Here is a 19,989-nt window from a genome sequence, read left to right on the forward strand (position 1 = left end):
CTGCCTGGGATGCGGGATGGAGAGGGACACGGGCATGGAGAGGGACACGGGCATGGAGGGGGACACGGGTATGGAGAGGGACACGGGCATGGAGAGGGACACGGGCATGGAGGGGGACACGGGCATGGAGAGGGACACGGGCATGGAGAGGGACACGGCCACGGTGACACCGCGGAGGGGGCTGTGGCACTGCCCGGAGGGGCACGGCGACACCGCTACAGGCAGGGAGCCCGAACTGCCGGGGGCTGCGGGTTTTGGGGGGCCGTAGGGACACGGATATCCCGGGAGGAAGCAGGGACACGGATTTCCCGGAGGGCCGTAGGGACACGGCTGTCCCCAGGGTGTCCCGGAGGGAGGCAGGGACACGGACACTCCCGGGGATGCTCCCGCTGCCACAGCCCGGTCCCCGCTCCCCCGGCTCTGCCCCTCCCGCCCGCCCAGCTCTGCCCTTCTCCCCACGCTGCGGTACCGAGCCCCGCTCCTCCTGCACCCCCATCCCCCGCCCCTCCCCGCCGGGGACACGGACATCCCGAGCCCCCCCGGCCATGCCGAGCCCCCCCGGCCGTGCCGAGCCCCGGGCGGATCCCGCCGGGACTCACCGGTGCCGGTGGCGGAGCCGCGGAGTCGCCGCCTGGCCTCGGCCCCCCGCGCATTTCCTCCCCCGGCCCGAGCCGGTCCCTCCGCCCCGGCCCAATGAGCTCCCGGCGGGGAGGAAAGCGGAGCCTCCCGGCCGGGGGGAAGCGCCGGGGCCCGGGGATCTCCGCCTGCCCCCGCCCCGCCGGCCGCCACCTGCCCCCGGCTGCCCGGCATCGTGCGGGGACACGGCAGCACCGCCGGAGCCACCGGGTGCTGCGGGGACAGGGCAGAGCCCCCCGAGCCACCGGGTGCTGCGGGGACAGGGCAGAGCCCCCCGAGCCATCGGGTCCTGCAGGGACACGGCACAGCTCCCCCGAGCCATCGGGTGCTGCGGGGACAGGACAGGACCCCCTGAGCCATCGGGTGCTGCGGGGACACGGCAGAGCCCCCCGAGCCATCGGGTGCTGCGGGGACAGGGCAGAGCCCCCCGAGCCATCGGGTGCTGCGGGGACACGGCAGAGCCCCCCGAGCCATCGGGTGCTGCGGGGACAGGGCAGAGCCCCCCGAGCTATCGGGTGCTGCGGGGACACGGCAGAGCCCCCCGAGCCATCGGGTGCTGCGGGGACAGGACAGAGCCCCCCGAGCCATCGGGTGCTGCGGGGACAGGACAGAGCCCCCCGAGCCATCGGGTGCTGCGGGGACAAGGCAGAGCCCCCCCGAGCCATCGGGTGCTGCGGGGACAGGACAGAGCCCCCCGAGCCATCAGCACGGCAGAGCCGCCGAGACCTCCCGGGATGAGGGGACACTACACTGCTGTAGTGTCCCGAACGTTGTCGCTGATGGGGACAGCATTGTTGGAGACACTGGTGGATCTGGAGCCTTACCTGGTGACCCCAAAGCAGGAGGAGCCCCCAGCCCCACACGCGGTGCTGGCCCCTCATTAGCCCAGCCCAGCCCTGGGTGGGCAGGGGATTAACAGCGAGAGATCCCGGCCCTCGTCGGCATGGAATGGTCCATCACCACTGCACTGGCCAGGGCAAATTTAATTCTCTTTACTAAAAATTACTGTCCTGGTCGGCGCTCCCCAGCGGGAGCACAGAGGATTTCAGGAGGAGACATCACCTCTGCCTAGGTTAGAGACCTGCTCCAGACCCTCCCGCCGTGCCCGCTAATCCCCCTGAGCTCGTTCAGCTCATCCCAAAGTCCTGCAGGAGCGGGTGATGAACCTCCAGGCTCCCAGCAAACCCTGAAGGATGCTCAGAGAATTCCTCAGGAGCCCCCAGCTGCAGAGGGACTCTCCAGGGTGACACCCGGGGCTGCCAACACCTGCCCCGGGACAGCCCGAGCCCAGCTGCCCACAGGCTTCTCCTCCTAAATGCCCCGTTAGTTATCAAAGCAGCTCGCTTTGTGCCAAATTGCCACTTGTTTTGTCTACATTTTTGTCTGGAAAATTAGAGCACAGAGGGTTATTGTTTCTCAAATGACTTAGGCGCCTGCCCATGCACAGAACCATTCTTAAAGATAGCAGGGATCTGATGTGCAAATGAATGGCAGGATGCAGCCCCCTGGGAATATTTGTTCCCATTAAGCCCTGCAAATTTTTTGAAAGCATGTAAGCATTTAAAGGAAATATTTACCAGTTCGACAATAATGGCTCCAAGAGAACAACCGGCCCATCCCCTCTATTTCCTCATGGATAGCTGGGGCTGCTGACGGAACTGGAGCTGCCTCGGGCCGTGCTGCACCCTCTGGGGAAGCTGATGGGGGCTTGGGGCTCTCAGTGTCACAGGAGCTTTGGTGGGATCCTCCCTGAGAAGGGAACAGAGGGGAATCCTCTCTGGAAGTGCTGCTGGGGATGGAGATCCCTCCCAGCAGCAGGGAAAGGTTCGCTGGTGCTGGTGGAAGTGCAGCTCTGTGTTGTGCAGGTTTGTTCACCCTCTGGACCCATCCTGCCTCTGGGGGATGATTTCAGCTCCCTTAATTTCATCAGCACAGGCAACTTCTCCCAAGAGCCTTGGAAGCACAGTAATTATCTTGTTATGCAGAGAGAGTTATTGGGTTTTTTTTCTGGTGTATGGGGAGAGCCTGAATTATTGTCTAATAATTGCAAAACGCCTGTGGGAGCCAGATCTGCTCTGTGTGGCCGTACTGAAAGCACAGGATCTCATTTTACAGCTGAGACAACTCACCTCATCCACGCTGCTCCATCAGGTGTCCTGGGCAGGGATTCTTTGCTTGTGGAACATCTTGGTTTTTTTCTGTGAGGACAGAAGAAGCTCGGTGTTACACTCCCTTTGTCAGGCAGACACACAGCAGTGACCCACCATGGACCTGGACACTCCCAAAGATCCCTGCAGAGCAGGGTGGTGGCCACAGAGTCCCCGTGGCACTGAGCCCACACCACTGATGTGCCAGAGAGGCACAGACCTGTCACACCCATGGCAGGGCACGAGGAAATCCATCCCCATCCCACAGGGGGTGTTTTAGGAGCATCCTATGGCCCTGATCCTCCCTCACCTTGCTGTGGTCCCAGTGGGAACCCAGGCAGAAGGGATTTGCTGAGCAGGATCTGTCCCCTCCAGCAGCTTTGCTGGGATTTTCCAAGAACCCAGGAGAACAGGAGTGTGCCTGGCACGCTCTCCCAGGTGTATCCAAGCTCACCTGCCTGATTTGGGATCCCATCTGCTGTTCCCCAACATTCTATTTTACCATTACACTCTATTAATTTTACCACTACACTCTATTTATTTTACCATTACATTGTATTTTACCATTACACTCTATTTTACCATTTACCCTCATTTAAGGACAAAACCCCCTCACTGCCCAGGAAACCTTTGCATGAATTCAGGTGCAAATTTGATGGTGAGGAAGAGGATGGACACATCCTTGAGCTCCTCACAGGACACAACCACACAGCACACTCCTTCCAGAGAATCCACTGGATCCTCTCAGCCACAGACAATCCCTAAGTGCACTGAGCATTTTAAAATTCTGCCAGTACTTTAATTGCAGAAAGTTTCCAGCTCCATTCATTGGGTCAAATCTTTGCTCGAGCAAGCGCCCGTGTCAGCTGCTAAAGAACTGCACACAGCCCATTAAAAGAGCATTTAATCCCCGCTCTCAGGGAGGGTTCTGTGTCCTCTGTGCTGATATTCATTATGCTAGGAGGGAAATCCCCCAGGACAAGACCTGGCAAAGTTCCCTTGGAAGCAGAGGAGTTATGTCAGTTGGGAGTGGGGGGAGATCAGATCTGCTGGCACGGTTAAGGGCAGGGTGAGGAGCTCCTGACAAAGGCAACAGGAGATTTTGGCTCTGCCTGAATTCAGAGTCCTCCCTTGCCCGAGGTTTTGCATTTTTTCCCCACAGCTTTCTCCCTTGCACACCAGAAGTGTACTCCCACGACATCTAATATTAATGCTTGTCTCCAGGCCAGGAAAAAAAATGTTTCTGCCCAGCCTCCCTCTTAGATTCAACACTATCAAAACCTCTTTGTCTCCCACTGGTTTTACCATCAGTGTGAGCTGGGAGGGACGGCAGTGCTGGCAGTGCTGAGCCCCAGTGCAGGTGAGATTTTCTGCCACCTCCCAATTTCCTACAGCCCACTGCTCCTGCCTGGGCATCCACTGAGAGCATCCCTGGTAGATTGAGGGCTCCCTGTTTGGAAGGAGAGCTTGGAGAGTGGGGAGTATGTGGGGTTTGAAAAAGGAAGGATTGATTAAGGAGAATTAGCAGATCAGCATTAAAATCCCACATGAGGAACGTGCTCTTTAGAGAGGAGCACTTCCAGCCCCTGACAGAAAATGGGAGGTGCCCAGGCACACAAACTGGAGTGCTGGAGTGACAGATGGATGGGGAGATGGGGACAGGCAGGACAGGGACACACATAGAGATGCAAAAACTTTTCAGCCCCCACAAGCCGTGGCTGACCCCATACCTGCCGTGCACAAAGGGCTCTCACTGCTCTCCACGGGGGTCTGGCACACAACTGGAAGCACTTGCTAAAGCAAAAAGGAAATTTTTGCTGCTTCTCAATTAAAAAAAAAAAATTTAAAAAATGAGGAATGGCTTTTGCTGTTCTAGGACAAATTCTTCCGCTCAGGCTTTTCATGAAGCTGTTTGTAAACTTTACACTTCAGTCTAAGCTTTGGAGCAGCCCCTGTTCTGCAGAGCTCTGTGAGGAAAATGACCTCCCTCTATTCTGCTGTGGCCCATATTGTTCTCAGCTGCGTCAGCTGCACACCAGATATCTCAGTGGAAATCTAGAGGAGTCCACTGATGGCAGTGGGATAAAACCAGGTCAGACCAAGAAAAGGACTTGACCCATAACTCTCGCTTTATTGCCACCAGTGGCTCAGGACTCTGCATATTAAAACAGAGATCTGAGCCTCACAAAGTGATTTTTTTTTTTTTTGGCCTGAGTAAGGACTTCACAAGCATTAATTGCCTCAGGACCAGTGTGTTATAACTTAAGGTGCCCGTAGGGACAACCAGCAGCTGAGCTGGAGCTGTGCAAAAACAAATGCAACAACAGGGCACCATCCCACAGCCAGCTTTATTTTCCCTCAATGCAACTTGGATTTTTATTTACATTTACAGGTGGCAGCAACGGCTGCAGTGTAAAAACTGGGAACTTATTCATCCCACCCAAGAATAAACTGGATTTTTTGGCTTTCCATAAAACCCAGCAGTGATTCCCCCACCCCAGTTTCCCAGTGAATCAGCACATGGGAAGTGTGCTGGGATAACTGGGAGCTGCAGGATGGCTCAGCCCCTTCCCCACCCCAGGGAGCAGCCCAGCACAGAGCCTTTCACACAAGAACAATTTCTGATTATCTTTCTCTTCCAGGGGAAAGTCTCCAGCTGCAGGAACCTGCCCTAGGATGGGGATCCCAGCGCTCACTTCAGGAGGGAGGAAAGAACAGTTCTGACCCCCCTTTCTCTTTGCAGAGACAGTTTTGTTTCCCTGTCTGGTCTGGGACCTCTTCCCTGGTGTTCCCAGCCCTGCTGCTGCTGCTGGGACTGCGGGGCAGGCTCGTTTACCCCAATTTGTTGCAGTTTGTAAATCTGCCTCCCCCGGGCCAGCCCCATCTGCAGCAGCAGAGCCTGGGAAAAGGCTCAAACGAGCCTCCAGACCAGATTCAATTTCTCGTCCTTACCTCCAGGGAAACTTGGGAGAGCTGGTAGGGGAGCAGCAGAGAGGGGGGAGCAGCTCCATGGGCAGATTCCAGGGAAGAGCAGTGAGAATCTGCCGGGGCAGACCCGTGTTTTCCACTGCTCTGAGGTGAGGTGCATTTTTGAGGATGCTCCAGCCACAACAGCCTTCCACAGCCTCCCCAGCACTGCCAGACCTCCCCAATCCAGCTTGGAATTAATTTAATCACTGACAAAGCCTTGTTGTTTCTTTCTGCGTTTGATTCTCTGCTCAGGGAGTTGGTTCCATGAATGCTGGACCCTGGGAAAAAATATGCTGGGTTATTTCTACCAAGAGCCCTTCACTGGCGTGGTTCTGCTCCAAATTCCTGCCTGGGTATCCCAGCTGTTCCTTTATCCCAAAATACCCTGGGTGCCTCACTGAGAGCCTCCTGCCTGCACTGTGCAGTGTCACAGGTAGCTGCAGACAGCGTGAAAACCACCCAGCTCCGTGGTTATAAATCTGGGAGGCTTTGCTGTTGGTCAGGACAAGGCTGGGTGGGAGAGCCAGACAATCCCTGTCCTGCCCCACACCCCAGCCAGCTCTGGGGTGAGTTCAGAGCACACAGAGGAGAGCAGAGGGCAGAGTGGGGAGGATGGACAGGGTGGTGATGGATCAGAGGGAAAAGGGAGGGAGTTACAGAAAGAAAAGAGATTAGCCAAGAATTTCCAGCTATCTCACAGGAATTTGTGCGAGTGTTTGCAGCCTCTACACGAACAGGAGGTAAAATTTACTCACAGGCTTCTCCTCCCCGTGAAAACAGCCCGGGTAACAGTGGGGTGGCTTAAAAATAGCAGGTGGGTGACAGCAGACCCAGGAGCAGGCAGAGGCTGCTTCACACCCCTGTGCTTCAAGGGATGCTCTACACACCCCTGTGCTCCAAAGGATGCTTCACACACCTGCTCAACCTGTTCAACCACCCCCAGCACCATCAGTAGGGGCAAAACCCACCCAGAGCTCACGAGGACACGCCTGCAGTGCCAGCTCCCCATCCCATCCCATCCCATCCCATCCCATCCCATCCCATCCCATCCCATCCCATCCCATCCCATCCCATCCCATCCCATCCCATCCCATCCGTGGTACCTTGGGTGCCCCTGCCGTGCTCCCTGGTGGCTCCTGATGGCCATCCCTGCCTGGCCACCCTGCTGTGCTCCCAGGTGGCTCCTGATGGCCATCCCTGCCCGGCCACCCCGTGTCCAGCAGCCCCGGGCACCGTCGTGGTGGCCCCGGTGGCCCCGGCATGGGCAGCGCCGGCCGCGCACAGGCAGGAGGTGGCTGCCGAGGTGGAAGGGCGGCTTTTTATGCTTTTCTTCCTGTATAAATCAGGCCGGGGATGGACAATCCCAGACAGGACTTCCTGTGTGTGTTGTGAGCTGATAAGGGGCGCCGCGAGGAGAACAAACACGGCCGCCCCGAGGGGGAGAGGGGCCACGGGGCGGGACCCCCAGGCTGAGCCCACCGGGGCTGACACGGGGAGAAGAGGCAGCCACGAGGCCTTGGGGACACGGGGAGGGACAGGGCTGCTGGCCTAAACTCCCTGCTGAGCCTCACACCAGGCCTGAGATGGGTGGGAGCCGTCCCACCTCACCGGGGCGCGTTTTGGCAGCTCCCAATCCCCCTCCAAAGGGGACACTGGGGACCCCCAGAGCACCAGGGACCTGTGCTAAACCTGGCAGGGCTGGTGGCCACCTCCCCAAGAGGGGCAATGTTGATGTTGTCCAATGGAGCAGCTCCTGGGGATTTGTGACCCTCCAAAATTGGGGTTATGAGGCTGTGCTCAGGTTATTGTCACCCTGTCACGCTGTGCCTGTGTTGGGAAAGACAGAGGAGCTTGGTTTGGGGCACTAAACTGCAGGACATCACCTGGCAAAGGTCTCTTCAGGGCCAGGCAGCAGAGAAACGTGGAAACAACTGCCCTGATGCCCTGATTTTCAAGCCCATTCAGGTATAAAACTGATAATATTTCAACATTAATCTGTGTGTGACCTCAGGTCTGGCCAACCAAAGCAGGAACAACACAGTTTTTAATGGGATTTTGGTACTTCAATCCAGACTGCAAGCAGAGGGATTTTGCAATTATTTCTCGACTCTCCAGACCCCCAGAGCAGCCTGTGGGTTCAGCTCCTGTCCCAGCAGAGTGCCAGGAGTGGATTTAGGGGCACGTGGCACCTGGGGCTCCCCTGTGTGCCCAGCTCGTGTGGGAATTGCTCCCACCCTGATTCAGCACAACAGAGCTCTGGGCAAACCCCCTGGGAGCTGCAAAATATCCCTGTGTTTATTTCTATAAATGCATGGCTAAAGAAAGCCCCCTCTTGTTTTCCTTGGCAGGGTTCTGGAGGCTGCCCATCACCCTCCCCAGCAGCAGGTGATTGTGCACCGTGTGCCAGCATTCCCAGAGTGCTGCCATTCCCAGCTGAGGGAGTCTCTGGGAGCACAGATGAGGCAAAAACGAGTGCCTGAGTGCTCCAATTTTCCCTTTTTTCCCTTCAGTGATGGGTTTTAAGCAGTATATCCCTATAGAAAGGCACAGAGGATGACTTGTGGGATGGAGAATCTCAGCTCCAGGGCTCTCAGCACACACACACAGGCTCAGCCCTGCAGTGCCAAACATCTCCAGAGCTCTCCCTCAAACTCTACACCCAAATTTTACCATCTGCAAGAAGCCCCAGCTGGCTCAGTGCCATCTGTGCAGGGATGGATGCAGGGCACAGGGCACAAGGGGGACATTGCCACCCACACCTCTGAGCACACCCAGAGCCAGCACGGAGCAGGAGCAGGACTGGGATGGGATGTGAGGAAAACCCTTCCTGTTTACCCAGGGTTTGCAGCCCTGAGCTGAGGCTGCAGGGGCCACATGAATAGAGGGGTTTAAATCTGAATTTGTGACACTTTGGTGCTGGGGGAAAGGCTGGGAGGCAGCCAAGGCTGGGTTATGGTGAGGAAGGAGCCAGAGGGTGTTGGTGCCTCACACTCAGCCGTGCCAGCTGTGCCCACACCTCTGCCTGTGCCCCCCATTGTCCCCAAATCCTCCTGCTGGCATCTCCAGCGAGGCTGGCACTCCCCAGCCCACCCCAAGGTGACCTCCTGTGTCCCCCACAGTGGCAGGTGATAGTGGGACCCCCCCAGAGCAGAGCAGCCACTCTCTGCAGGTCTGGGAAGCCTCACTTCTGCAATAAAGACATTTTCCAAAGTCTGTGACACCCCACAAGGCCTCCTCGCCAAGCAGCTGCTCATTAACAACAGAAGATAATTGCTAACAACTTGTTAATTAGATATTTGACATCACATTGTGCAAGGAGCTGGTCCCGATCCCATTTTCCAGGTGTGGGTGGCTCAGCAGTGTCTGGGGACAGCTCTGTGCAGAGTGACACACACAACCTTTGGAATGCTTCATCTGCACTCCAGGGGCTCAGCCTCCTGCCTCCTCCTCACACACAGCTCCAGGAAAGCCTGACAAGAGAAAGGGAGACAGTGAGGGAGCAGAGATTTCACATTGTGCAAGTCTTTGGGCAGCAAAATTCTGCAGGACTGGGAGCACAGGGCAGGCAAGGTGGGGACAAGGTGCTGCTGTGCCTGCAGGGAGCACAGAGATGGGGAAAAGAAAAGCCAGAGCTGGGGAAAACAAAGCCAGAGCTGGGGAAAAGCAAAACCAGAGCTGGGGAAAAGCAAAGCCAGAGCTGGGGAAAGCAAAGCCAGAGCTGGGGAAAAGCAAAGCCAGAGCTGGGAAAAGCAAAGTCAGAGATGGGGAAAAGCAAAGTCAGAGCTGGGAAAAGCAAAGCCAGAGATGGGGAAAGCAAAGCCAGAGTTGGGAAAAGCAAAGCCAGAGATGGGGAAAAGCATAACCAGAGCTGGGAAAAGCAAAGCCAGAGCTGGGAAAGCAAAGCCAGAGATGGGGAAAAGCAAAGCCAGAGCTGGGAAAAGCAAAGCCAGAGCTGGGGAAAAGCAAAGCCAGAGCTGGGAAAAGCAAAGCCAGAGCTGGGAAAGCAAAGCCAGAGCTGGGGAAAAGAAAAGCCAGAGATGGGGAAAAGCAAAGCCAGAGATGGGGAAAAGCAAAGCCAGAGATGGGGAAAAGCAAAGCCAGAGATGGGGAAAAGCAAAGCCAGAGCCTCCCTTAGGCCAGGGCAGCGTGGTGAGGGCTCTGCTATCTGCCCTGTGGTGGCAGATAAGGTTTCAGGGCTGTGTCACTCACAGATAGCTGGCTGCAGAGAGCACTCAGAAAATATTGCACCTCTGTGCAGTGGGAAGTCACACAGGATGGATCAGCTCTGCACTGCAGGGGTGCAGTGTGTGCTGCCCACAGCACGTTTCCTCAGCCTGGAAAGCTGCAGAGTGTCTCCTGTTGCAAATCCACGTGGAGAAAAAATATCACAGAGCAAGAAAAGGTGCCTGGGTTTATTGCTGGGCTGCCCTTTCCCCCCAAATTCCCTGAGGTACGAGGTGATGTGGTCCTTGCACACCCCTGGTGTCTGCCTTGGAGCCAGCTCCCATCACCACAGAAAGATGGGAAAATATTTTCCACTGCAAAAATTACACTCTATTAATCCAGCTGTCCTTTTCTTGTAGCAGAAACACCTCTGTGGATGCATTAACAATCATTAATTTATTTTTGCTATTATTTGACGACACAGTCCAAATCCTGAATGCAGAGTTTTGCTTTCAGCAAAGATCCACAACACTCATTTTGAATTCTCTGCCAAAAGTAACACCAAATTATTGATTATTGGCACAGACCTGCCATTTATTTCATGGAATCCCAGACTGATTTGGGTTGGAAAGGAATTTAAAAGTCATCCATTCCATGCCCTGCCATGGGCAAGGACACCTCCCACTGTCCCAGGGTGTTCCAAGCCTTGTCCAGCCTGACCTTGGGCACTTCCAGGGATCCAGAGGCAGCCACAGCCTGCCCACCCTGCCAGGAAAATATCTAATAAATATCTACATTCCTGCAGTTTAAAGCTATTCCTCCTCATCCCATCCCTCCATGTCCTTGGAAAGGTTTCTGGGCTATTCCATCCTCAGCAGAGTCCTGAAGGCTGAGCCCTCCTCTTCCTCTTCCCTGCCTGCAGCCAACAATCTCTTTCCCAGCAACTCTTGCTGGTCACTGCAGACGACAAAAATCGACATTTTAAATCCTCCCAGTCGCAGCACAAAACACCTGCAACTGATTTAAAAGTTTTCCACCTCGAAAAAAAATTCTGTGGATGGGAAAAAAAATGCACTCCAAAAATGAAATCCAGAGGAGTGTCCATGGGGAAGACCTGAAGAATGGACAGGATTACACTGATGGTGCTGCACAGAAATGATCCAGCCAAACAACACCCAGCTGAACAGAGCTCCACGGCCTTTTTAGAAAATTAATAAGGCGTGCAAGAGATAAGTGTGTCCCATTAGTGGATTTAATACCTTGGCTTAAAAGTCCTACCCAGGAAACTTCCATGGCTTTTTTTGCTGACTCCACTGGATTTCAGCAGCGTGAGAGAGAAGTGGAATTCACCCTAAAAGTCAGACAGAGAATGCAGAAGTCAGGACTTAGGAAAAAGATGTAAAAAAAAAAAAGATCTGTTGATATTTCTCCTCTCTGACACGTCGCAGTCTGTCAAAATGGCCACTGCCTTTATTTTGTTTAATCACTTATCTCCATGGAGGGAAGAGGAAATTCCCAAGAACGCACGGTCGTTAAAAATATTAGCCAGGGCCTGGTGATTATTTTTGGTAGCTAAAAACTTCCTGGCTGAGGGGTCTGGGTTTGCATTGGACTCGAGTAAATGTTTTAGGCTAACTTTCATAAATACCCATTATCCTCAAACCAGTGGGCAGTTTACAATTCAGCTGGGAAGGGCGGGGACATGTTTCTCTTTCTTTTGTTCTGCCTGGCCGCATGTTAAAGTGCATAGATCCACACTGAATTAGCATTTAGCTATTTTCTTGTATCCTTAAATAAAGGAGCAGTTCACACAGTCAGAAATCTCTGTTTCCTTTCGGGCAGGAAAAAGGAAGTGAATGCGAGGGGCAGATTTGGAGTTTGCTTGCAAGAACAATTGAACTCCCATCCAGAGGGGAAGGGGATCTGCGTCAAAAGGAATTAACTTTTTTTTTCTCTTTTTTTTTTTTTTTTTTTTCCCCTCTCTAGAAGGGAAGAGAAAAATGACCTTTAGTTTAAAAGCCTGAAAGAATAAAGGTCTGAGCCTTCAGAGCTGCCTGCACAAATATAGCAATAAAGGGTTTTTCCTGACAAAAGGCTCCTCCAGCGACTGCACACACAGCTCTGGCTGCTCCTCTCTTTACTTATCCCAGGTGAAGGGCGGCACCCAGACCTGTCAGCAGTCCCTGCCCACCAGGGACAGGCCCTGGCTGTTCCTGAGCAATATCTGCCATTTGCTCCCTGTCCCTCCCCGGTGCTGGATGGCATTTAGAGGATTTCCTTGCTTTGCTCCCCCAAAATCTTGTTTGTAGATGTGTGAGCAAGCAGCAGGGCATTGGCTCAAGCTGTTCTGTGGCCAGCACCTCTCACTGGCCTCATTTTGGTCATTTCACTGTGCACCACAAACCCTCTCCCAGCTTCTCTGAGCTCTCAGGGGCTTGGCTGAGTGTCAAAACATTTTCTGTGTGGTCTCATCTCAAACCATTCCAGCCCTCAGCACCACTCTCCATTTAGTGGGCTTTAAATATCCACAGATTATTTTTCTCTGTGCGTTTTTCTCCCCCCATGCAAGCCAGATTTCCAAGAGAAGCTTCCAAGGAAGCCCCAGGGGTGGAGAACACAGAGGTTGAACCTTGTTCAGATGTTTGAGCATCTCCAAGAGCATTAAGGATTTCAGGATGAAGCTGGGGTGTCCCCATGGCTCCCAGCTCTTACCAGAGCAATCCTGGGGGAGCAGGGACTCCTCACCCTTCCCTGCTCTCCACACATCAGCCAGATGTGAGGGATTTGTGCCCCAAACAGAGCCAGGCCGGCAGCTCCCACCCTGCATCCTGCAGAGCATCACTCCCCAGCCCTGCTTCCCTGCAGGTAATGACCCGAGGGAGCACAGGGGATCCAGCTCCACTTTGGGTTCCCACACACTCACAAAATCTCCTCAGAGCAGTTTTCCTCCCATCCAAGGAAAATATTTGCTCAGAGCATGAAACTGTGGCTGGGCAGCGTCAGCAGCAAATGTCAGTGAGTGTCGGCAGCACAGAAACTAATTGGGCAAAATGGGGCAAATTCCTGCCACAGGAGCTGCTCTGTGATCACTGCAGGCAGGATGGATGTGGCTGATGGTAAATGGATCGTTTTGTGCTCTCTGTTTGCCTCTCTCCTGGTTTTATCAACTGATGAACCCCTGACAGCACCTCCCAGCTGAGCTGGGCTGAAATCCCCTCTCTCTGCTGAAGCTCTGCCTCTCCAGATGTATTTTGGCAGGTTTGCACTTTTCTTCTCCAGAGCTGTCCATCCTCAGCGGGTACAGCTGGAGGGACATCCCCACCAGCACTCAGAGGGACAAACCAGAGGCAGCAGAGACCCAGAGGGACGAGCCCAGCAGGTCCCAAAGCTCTCAGAGGGACAAAGCAGAGACCCAGAGGGATGAGCCCAGCCTGTCCCAAAGCTCTCAGCACCTCCTGAGCTGGGCTCAGCTGTCTGCAGAGCCTGGCACCAGGCAGAGATGCATCTGGGCAGCCTGGGCTGACTCAGTCCATGAGGAAATGCTGTCACCTCCAGCAGCTCCTCTCCCTGACTCTGTTTCCAGCTCCACACACGGTTTTCCCCTTTACTACCAAAACTTCCTGCCCAAGCTGAGGTCTCAGGGAGGTTTCAGGCTCTGCTCGTGGGTTTGTTCCATCAAGGGAGCCCAGACCCAAATCCAGCCTGGGGTGGGGACAGAGCAGCAGCAGAGGTGTGGGGACAAAGGGAGGCTCACACCAAACACAGGGGGATGTGCCAGCCCCGTGGATTTCTAATCTTATCCCTGTTCTTTTTTTTGTGAAAAACACATTTTAGTGTTTTACTAAGATTTAAAAGGTTTAATAAAAAGAGAATAGGAGACACACATAAAGCAAAGGGTTAAAATGGCTGGGTTGTTTTGGGAACTCCTTTTAAAATATGTTTTACAATGCATGAACTTGCGACATAGTCATAATTTTTTATGTATAATTTGACTAGTTCAACTGTTTTTGACAACTATTCAGCATGGCTACTTCTGGGTTTGTTTTTTTAGAGCTTGTGTGTTTCTTGGCTCTTGTGGTTTTAATTTTTTTTTAATTATTATTTTTTAATTTGGGTAGTGGTTTTGGCCTTTTGCAGTTGGTCAGTGTTGATAATTGTGTTAGCTGCAGGGTTTTTATTACATGTTTATGGGCTGTTATTTTAACTAAGTGGGTAGTTTAAGCATACTATTTCTAAAAAACTTGTGTTTAACTTTTGCCATTAGGAAAAAACCCATATTCACACAGAAAACTGATTTTAACACGGACTGCACTCCTGCCTCAGTGCATCAAGGTAATTCATTAACCTGCAGGAATGAGGAGCACAAACTTTCCCCCAGTCCCTGGGCCAGCAGCAGCTCCTGTGGTGCTCTGGGGTGGGGACAGTCCCCGGGGTGGGGACAGGCTCCTGGGCTGTGCCAGCCTGGCAGGATGTGTGCACCCAGCTCCTGGGGAATGCACAAAGTCCAGGACAGCCCTGGGTGCCACGAGGAGTTTTGCTTCCCAATAAAAGGGTAAAGCTCGTGTTTAGCAGAGTTTGGGATTCCAGGCCAGGCTTGGGGACTGCAGAGGGACCAGGCAGGTTCTTCTCCAGCCAGGGCAGATGGTGACAGGGTTCTGAGAGCTTGTGCAAGGCCAGGGAGAGTGGCAGAGCTGGAACTGTGACCCCACAGCTCCTGCAATAAGCTGCAATAAGCTCATCCCCTCCCCAGCCCTTGATTTGCCCACCAGAAGCAGCAGAACCAGTCCCAAAAAGGGCTGAGCAGACATTGGGATTACTGCCCCAACATCACCTGAGTGCCCCAACAAAGAGGATAAACTTCTCTAGAAAAAACACTGGGAATGACCCAACTTGAATTTACAGCCAAAGAACATTTTCCTTCTGCTCCTGGGGGATGCAGGGCTCAGGGATGCTGCTGGAGGCTGTGCCAGCCCAGTGGGGAGCCCTCAGCTGTTTTTATTCATAAAAACCTTCCCTGGCAGCAGCCCAGAGAGGGTCTGTGCTGCAAGGAAACGGGCAGGGCAGCACAGGCAGCAGGACCAATGGCCCAGCAGCACAGATAACATCTGGATCAGAAATGGAACCACTGGAGCAGGACCTCGTCACGTGCCCAGCTCCTCCTGCTGCACACACCAACGGTTCAGGCTGGATCATCTCATTTTCCATAAACACACCAGGTCTGTAATCCTGGATGTGCAGGACAGCGCTGCTGGGATGGTGCTTTGAGCTCGGGTTTCAACCTTAAACCTGAGCTTTGCTGAGATTAGTCCCAGCTACAAAGCCAGCAGCGCTCAGCAGGTTCTGCATGAGCACAGAAATTCATTGGATCAGGATTTCAGGATTTCTGTAGCAGAGTGAGCAAAACCACTGCTCTGTTACTTCTGAATTCCTTTTTTTTTTTCTTTTTTTTTGTGGCTCTGTTTTGATTTTGATTTGTTTTTCTCTCGTAGGAAGCAGCTCAGAGACTGGTTGTGACATACCCCAGGCTAATTCCATGGAAAGCCTGTTTTCCAAAGGAAACATTTGCCATCTCACTCCCAGCTTTGATTTGCCTGTCCCTGCTCACTTGCCAGAGCTTGTTCTGCAACGTTAATAGGGAAGTTTCTTTGCACAGAGCCAATTTGTGATTTTGTTCGAGGGATAAAAAGCACATTCACTCGGTGTTTGAGGTGACATTTATTTGGTGGGTGAGCTGGAGAGCTCGGTGGGCAGAGAGAAAAAAAACAACCCTGTGAGGATCTCTCTGAAAAGAAAAGAAACAAGAGCCCAGGAGAGATAAGAAAACGAGCGCTTGCAGAATCTGGGAAAGCCTCGTGCAGAGGGACGGAGACAAAGCACGAGAATGCACTTTATTTGTGACAAGCTTTCCATCCTGGGCAGCCAAACAGGACATCCTGCTTCAGTTCTCCTTCCTCTCTTTAATTAGAGTTGCGTTCAGGACACTGCCATTAATGTCATCTCAGCATTTCCATGACAAAGCCCTGTTTTTGCTGGACTTTAGGAACTTGGCCCTAAAAAAGCCTGGTTTTAGTGTAGAACTGCTCAGCACAGAGTTGCTGTGACATTTCCATCACAGGGAGCTGCCACCAGCTCGGAGAGAGGTGATTCCATGCAGGATGTGGGAGCAGAGGAGGAAATCTGAGCCCATCTCTGGTCACAGCAGGTTTAGGGGTGTTTGTGCTCCATTTCAGGGCTGAATTGTGGCACCTCTCTGACTGAAAAGTCTCTGAAAACACACCACCCACGTTTTCAAACCCGTGAGTCACTCTGGCTGCAAATAATTAAAGTAGAATCTGAAAAGAAAAGCAGATTTTCCAGCACTACCTGAGAACAGGGCCTGGCTACAGCCCCCCAAAAAGGAGCCCCCAGAAATCCCTGTCAAAGAGGCACAAACACCACCCTGGCTGAGCAGGGAGCTGTAAAACACCCGTAAATGCACCTTAAACACCAGGACAGCCTGGCAGAGCTCTGCTGATAAACCAGATTCCTGTCGTGCTTGCTGTGCTGTATAAACTCCTCCCTTTGGGTCTGCAGGGCAGGACCTGGGCTTTGTGCACAGCTCTGAGCACAGGGACAGGAGAAATCCTCATCCCATCCCACTGAGAACCCTGTCACACCCCACCGTGCATCCCTGGGCAGGAGAAGCCAGAGCTCAGTGCCTCTGGGGCTGGTTTTGGCTGGAGAAGTGCTAAATATTATTAGCAAAGAGAAAACCACTTTTATTTTTTTTTTCCACCGTGGAAAATCTGGTCCTTCCAACCAAAAATATTAGTGAGGTTCTTCCACTCCTAAAGGGAGGGCAAACAGATTCCTTTGTTCCTGCTGCAGTCCCAGGTGCATTGCTGGCATCCAGAGCTCTGGAAGAAGCTGGAAAGCAACATTTCATCACAGGATACTCCAAAGCAGACAGGGTTAAGCCAAACATCCTTTTACTGCTCCTCTTTCACTTCCCATTTGAGGGGAGAGCACACAATGGCCCTGCACCCTGAGCTTGGCTGTGCTGGGGGATGCCCTGCTGGGATGGAGGAGTGGGGATGCGTTTTCTTTGCTTCCTTTGCTTTTCTTTGCTTCCTTTGCTTTTCTTTTCTCCCTGCACGGCCAGGCTGGTGTGTCCCAGAAATCCCAGCAGGAATTCCCTGCCTTCTCCCACCCCACAGCTCCCCTCACTCGCTGAGGAGCCAAATCAGAGATTCAAACAGACTAACAGAGTGAGGAAAGATGGGAAGAGGCTGTTTTGGGGCTATCCAAATTATTTGGAGATGTTTTCCCTGTTTCCCACGTGCTGGAACAAACAGCTCAGGGTGAAAGGCATTGATGCTCCAATACCACCACAGGGCAGAGGAGATTTAGGATGGGCTGACACGATGCTGGGCACCCCCGGGAGGGGCTCAGGGCTGCATCCCCTGCAGCAGAGCAGGGCAGGGCAGGAAGGGAGGAGGCAGAGGAGGAGATGAGTGTTTCCTGCCCCTCCGCAGCCGCACGGAGCTGCGCTGTCACTCAGCGGCCCCCGCAAGTGCGGCAGCAAGATAACTCCAGACGCGGCCACCATCACTTCCCCCCTTTGTCCTGGCTTTTTTCAGGCCTTCCTGAGCACAAACGTCCCATCTCCAAAGGAATGTCACCGCTGCCGGCCGCCCCCGGGATGCCGAGCGGCCGCGCTGCCCCAGGGATGCGCAGGGATTTGGGTGCTCCAGCACCCCGGGGTGGGGAGCAGCGGGCAGCCCTGAGCTGGGAGCACATGGAAAGCGTCCTGACATGGAAATGAACCGACACATCCCCCAATTTCCTGGCCTGAGTCACTCCCGAGGGCAGGAGAGGAAAGGAGCTCAGGGAAAAGAGCGCAGCCCGGGAGGCAGCGGGGCCGGGATGCTGCGCGTTACTCGGGCTCCTGGCTCCGCACAATTCCCCTCCCGATGCTCCAGCCCGAGCCTGGGAGGTGCTCACAGGGTATTTCAAGTCCTTTCTCCTTGCCTGTCCCTGTGTGGTGCCAGCCTGGGATAACCCTGCTGTCCCCGGCACCAATCCCACAATGATCTGAAAGAAAGAAACACCTCCAACCCGTAAATTAGACTGTATTTTCCCCCAGATTCCTTCTCCGAAGTGTTTGGTCTTTTGGATGCTGTTCCTGTGCAGAGTTCCCTCTCTGGCTGTGCTCAGAGATGTTCTGTGCACAGGGGATCAGCCCCACAGGAGATGGGAATCAGCCCCACAGGAGATGTTTCCCTCTCTGGCTGTCCTCAGAGCTGTTCTGTGCACACAGAATCAGCCCCACAGGAGATGGGAATCAGCCCCACAGGAGATGGGAATCAGCCCCACAGATGTTTTCACCTCTGTACTCAGATCTGTTCTGTGCACAGGGAATCAGCCCCACAGGAGATGTTTCCCTTTCTGTGCTCAGAGCTGTTCTGTGCACAGGAATCAGCCCCACAGGAGATGGGAATCAGTCCCACAGGAGATGTTTCCCTCTCTGGCTGTGCTCAGAGCTGTTCAATGCACAGGAATCAGCCCCACAGGAGATGGGAATCAGCCCCACAGGAGATGGGAATCAGCCCCACAGGAGATGTTTTCACCTCTATGCTCAGAGCAGTCCAGTGCACAGGAATCAGCCCCACAGGAGATATTTTCACCCCCCAGCACTGTTTTTCCAGGAACAAGGGGGAGATGTGACACCCCCAGCACACAGCCAGAGCTGGAACACAGCGAGGCTGTTTCGTTATCTCCTCCCCTGCCCCTCAAGGACACAACAATCTAACGGTTGTAGAGACACATTTTTCACCGAGGGATTCTTCATTAGTGCTGGTTTCCTCTCCCAGCCCGTTTCCTGGAAGCACTTTGTGCTCACACATTCCTGCCACGCTCCTGGCCCAAAAAGGCACGGGCCAGCAGCTCTGCACGCCTGGAAACAGCAGGCAGGGACAGAGGGAATGGTGTTAAACTAAAACAGGGAGATTAAATTCAATGTTAGGAAGAAATCCTTCCCTGGGAGGGTGGGCAGGGCTGGCACAGGGTGCCCAGAGGAGCTGGGGCTGTCCCTGGATCCCTGGGAGTGCCCAAGGCCTGGCTGGATGGGGTTTGGAACAGCCTGGGATAGGGGAAGGTGCCCATGGCAGGGGTGGATGGAATTTGGAACAGCCTGGAAGGTTGTCCATGGAAGGTGCCCATGGCAGGGGTGGACGGATGATTTTTAAGATCCTTGAACCCAAACCAGCCCAGGATTCTCTCACTGAAAGCACCTTCAGGTCCTGCTGCTCCCAGGATGGAGCCCGTGGCTCTGCTGTAAACCCTTCTTTGTGCAGCAGCCAGGAATATTTGCTCCTGGCTGTGGTTTTCCCAGGGAAGATTTCAATCCATGAGCAATTCCTCCCTGAGCCAGCTCTTCCCTGGCTGTTTACTTTTGGAGTTCCTCTGAGTTAAACACAACTTTAGTTCTAGAACAACTGGGACACGATATCCATCATCTCCATTGATTGTAGTGAACCATGCAGCAGCCAAACAACAACAAAATGATGCTGTAACAAAAAAAAAACTAAAACAAAAACCCCCAAAAATAAAATAATATAAAAATTAAAATAAAATAAAATAAAATAAAAATAAAACAAAATAAATAAAATAAAATAAAATAAAATAAAATAAAATAAAATAAAATAAAACATAACAAAATAGAATAAATTTTTTTTTAAAATTAAAAATAAATTTAAAATAAAACAAAATAAAGTAGAATAAATTTAAAATAAAATAAAATAAAATAAAACAAAATAAAACAAAATCAAAGGAAATACAATAAAATAAAAATAAAATAAAATATAACATAATAAAATAGAATAAAATTAAAAAATTAAAAATAAATTTAAAATAAAATAAAATAAAATAGAATAAATTTAAAATAAAACATAACAAAATAAAATAAAATAAAACAAAACAAAATAAAAGGAAATACAATAAAATAAAAATAAAATAAAATAAAACATAATAAAATAGAATAAAATTTAAAAATTAAAAATAAATTTTAAATAAAATAAATAAAATAGAATAA

General features: G+C 52.5%; 1 long non-coding RNA gene across 1 annotated transcript; it reads right to left on the minus strand.

Moving 5' to 3' along the window:
• Window positions 1–1,369: 1,369 nt before the first annotated feature.
• Window positions 1,370–7,031, minus strand: LOC117005694. Its single transcript, XR_004419866.1, has 4 exons — window positions 6,857–7,031; window positions 2,766–2,834; window positions 2,214–2,385; window positions 1,370–1,603 (listed from the first exon to the last, which is right to left on the minus strand). It is a non-coding gene; the product is annotated as an uncharacterized LOC117005694 (long non-coding RNA).
• Window positions 7,032–19,989: the final 12,958 nt, after the last annotated feature.

The sequence above is a fragment of the Catharus ustulatus genome, chromosome 21, assembly GCF_009819885.2.
Source record: "Catharus ustulatus isolate bCatUst1 chromosome 21, bCatUst1.pri.v2, whole genome shotgun sequence".
NCBI lineage: Eukaryota > Metazoa > Chordata > Aves > Passeriformes > Turdidae > Catharus > Catharus ustulatus.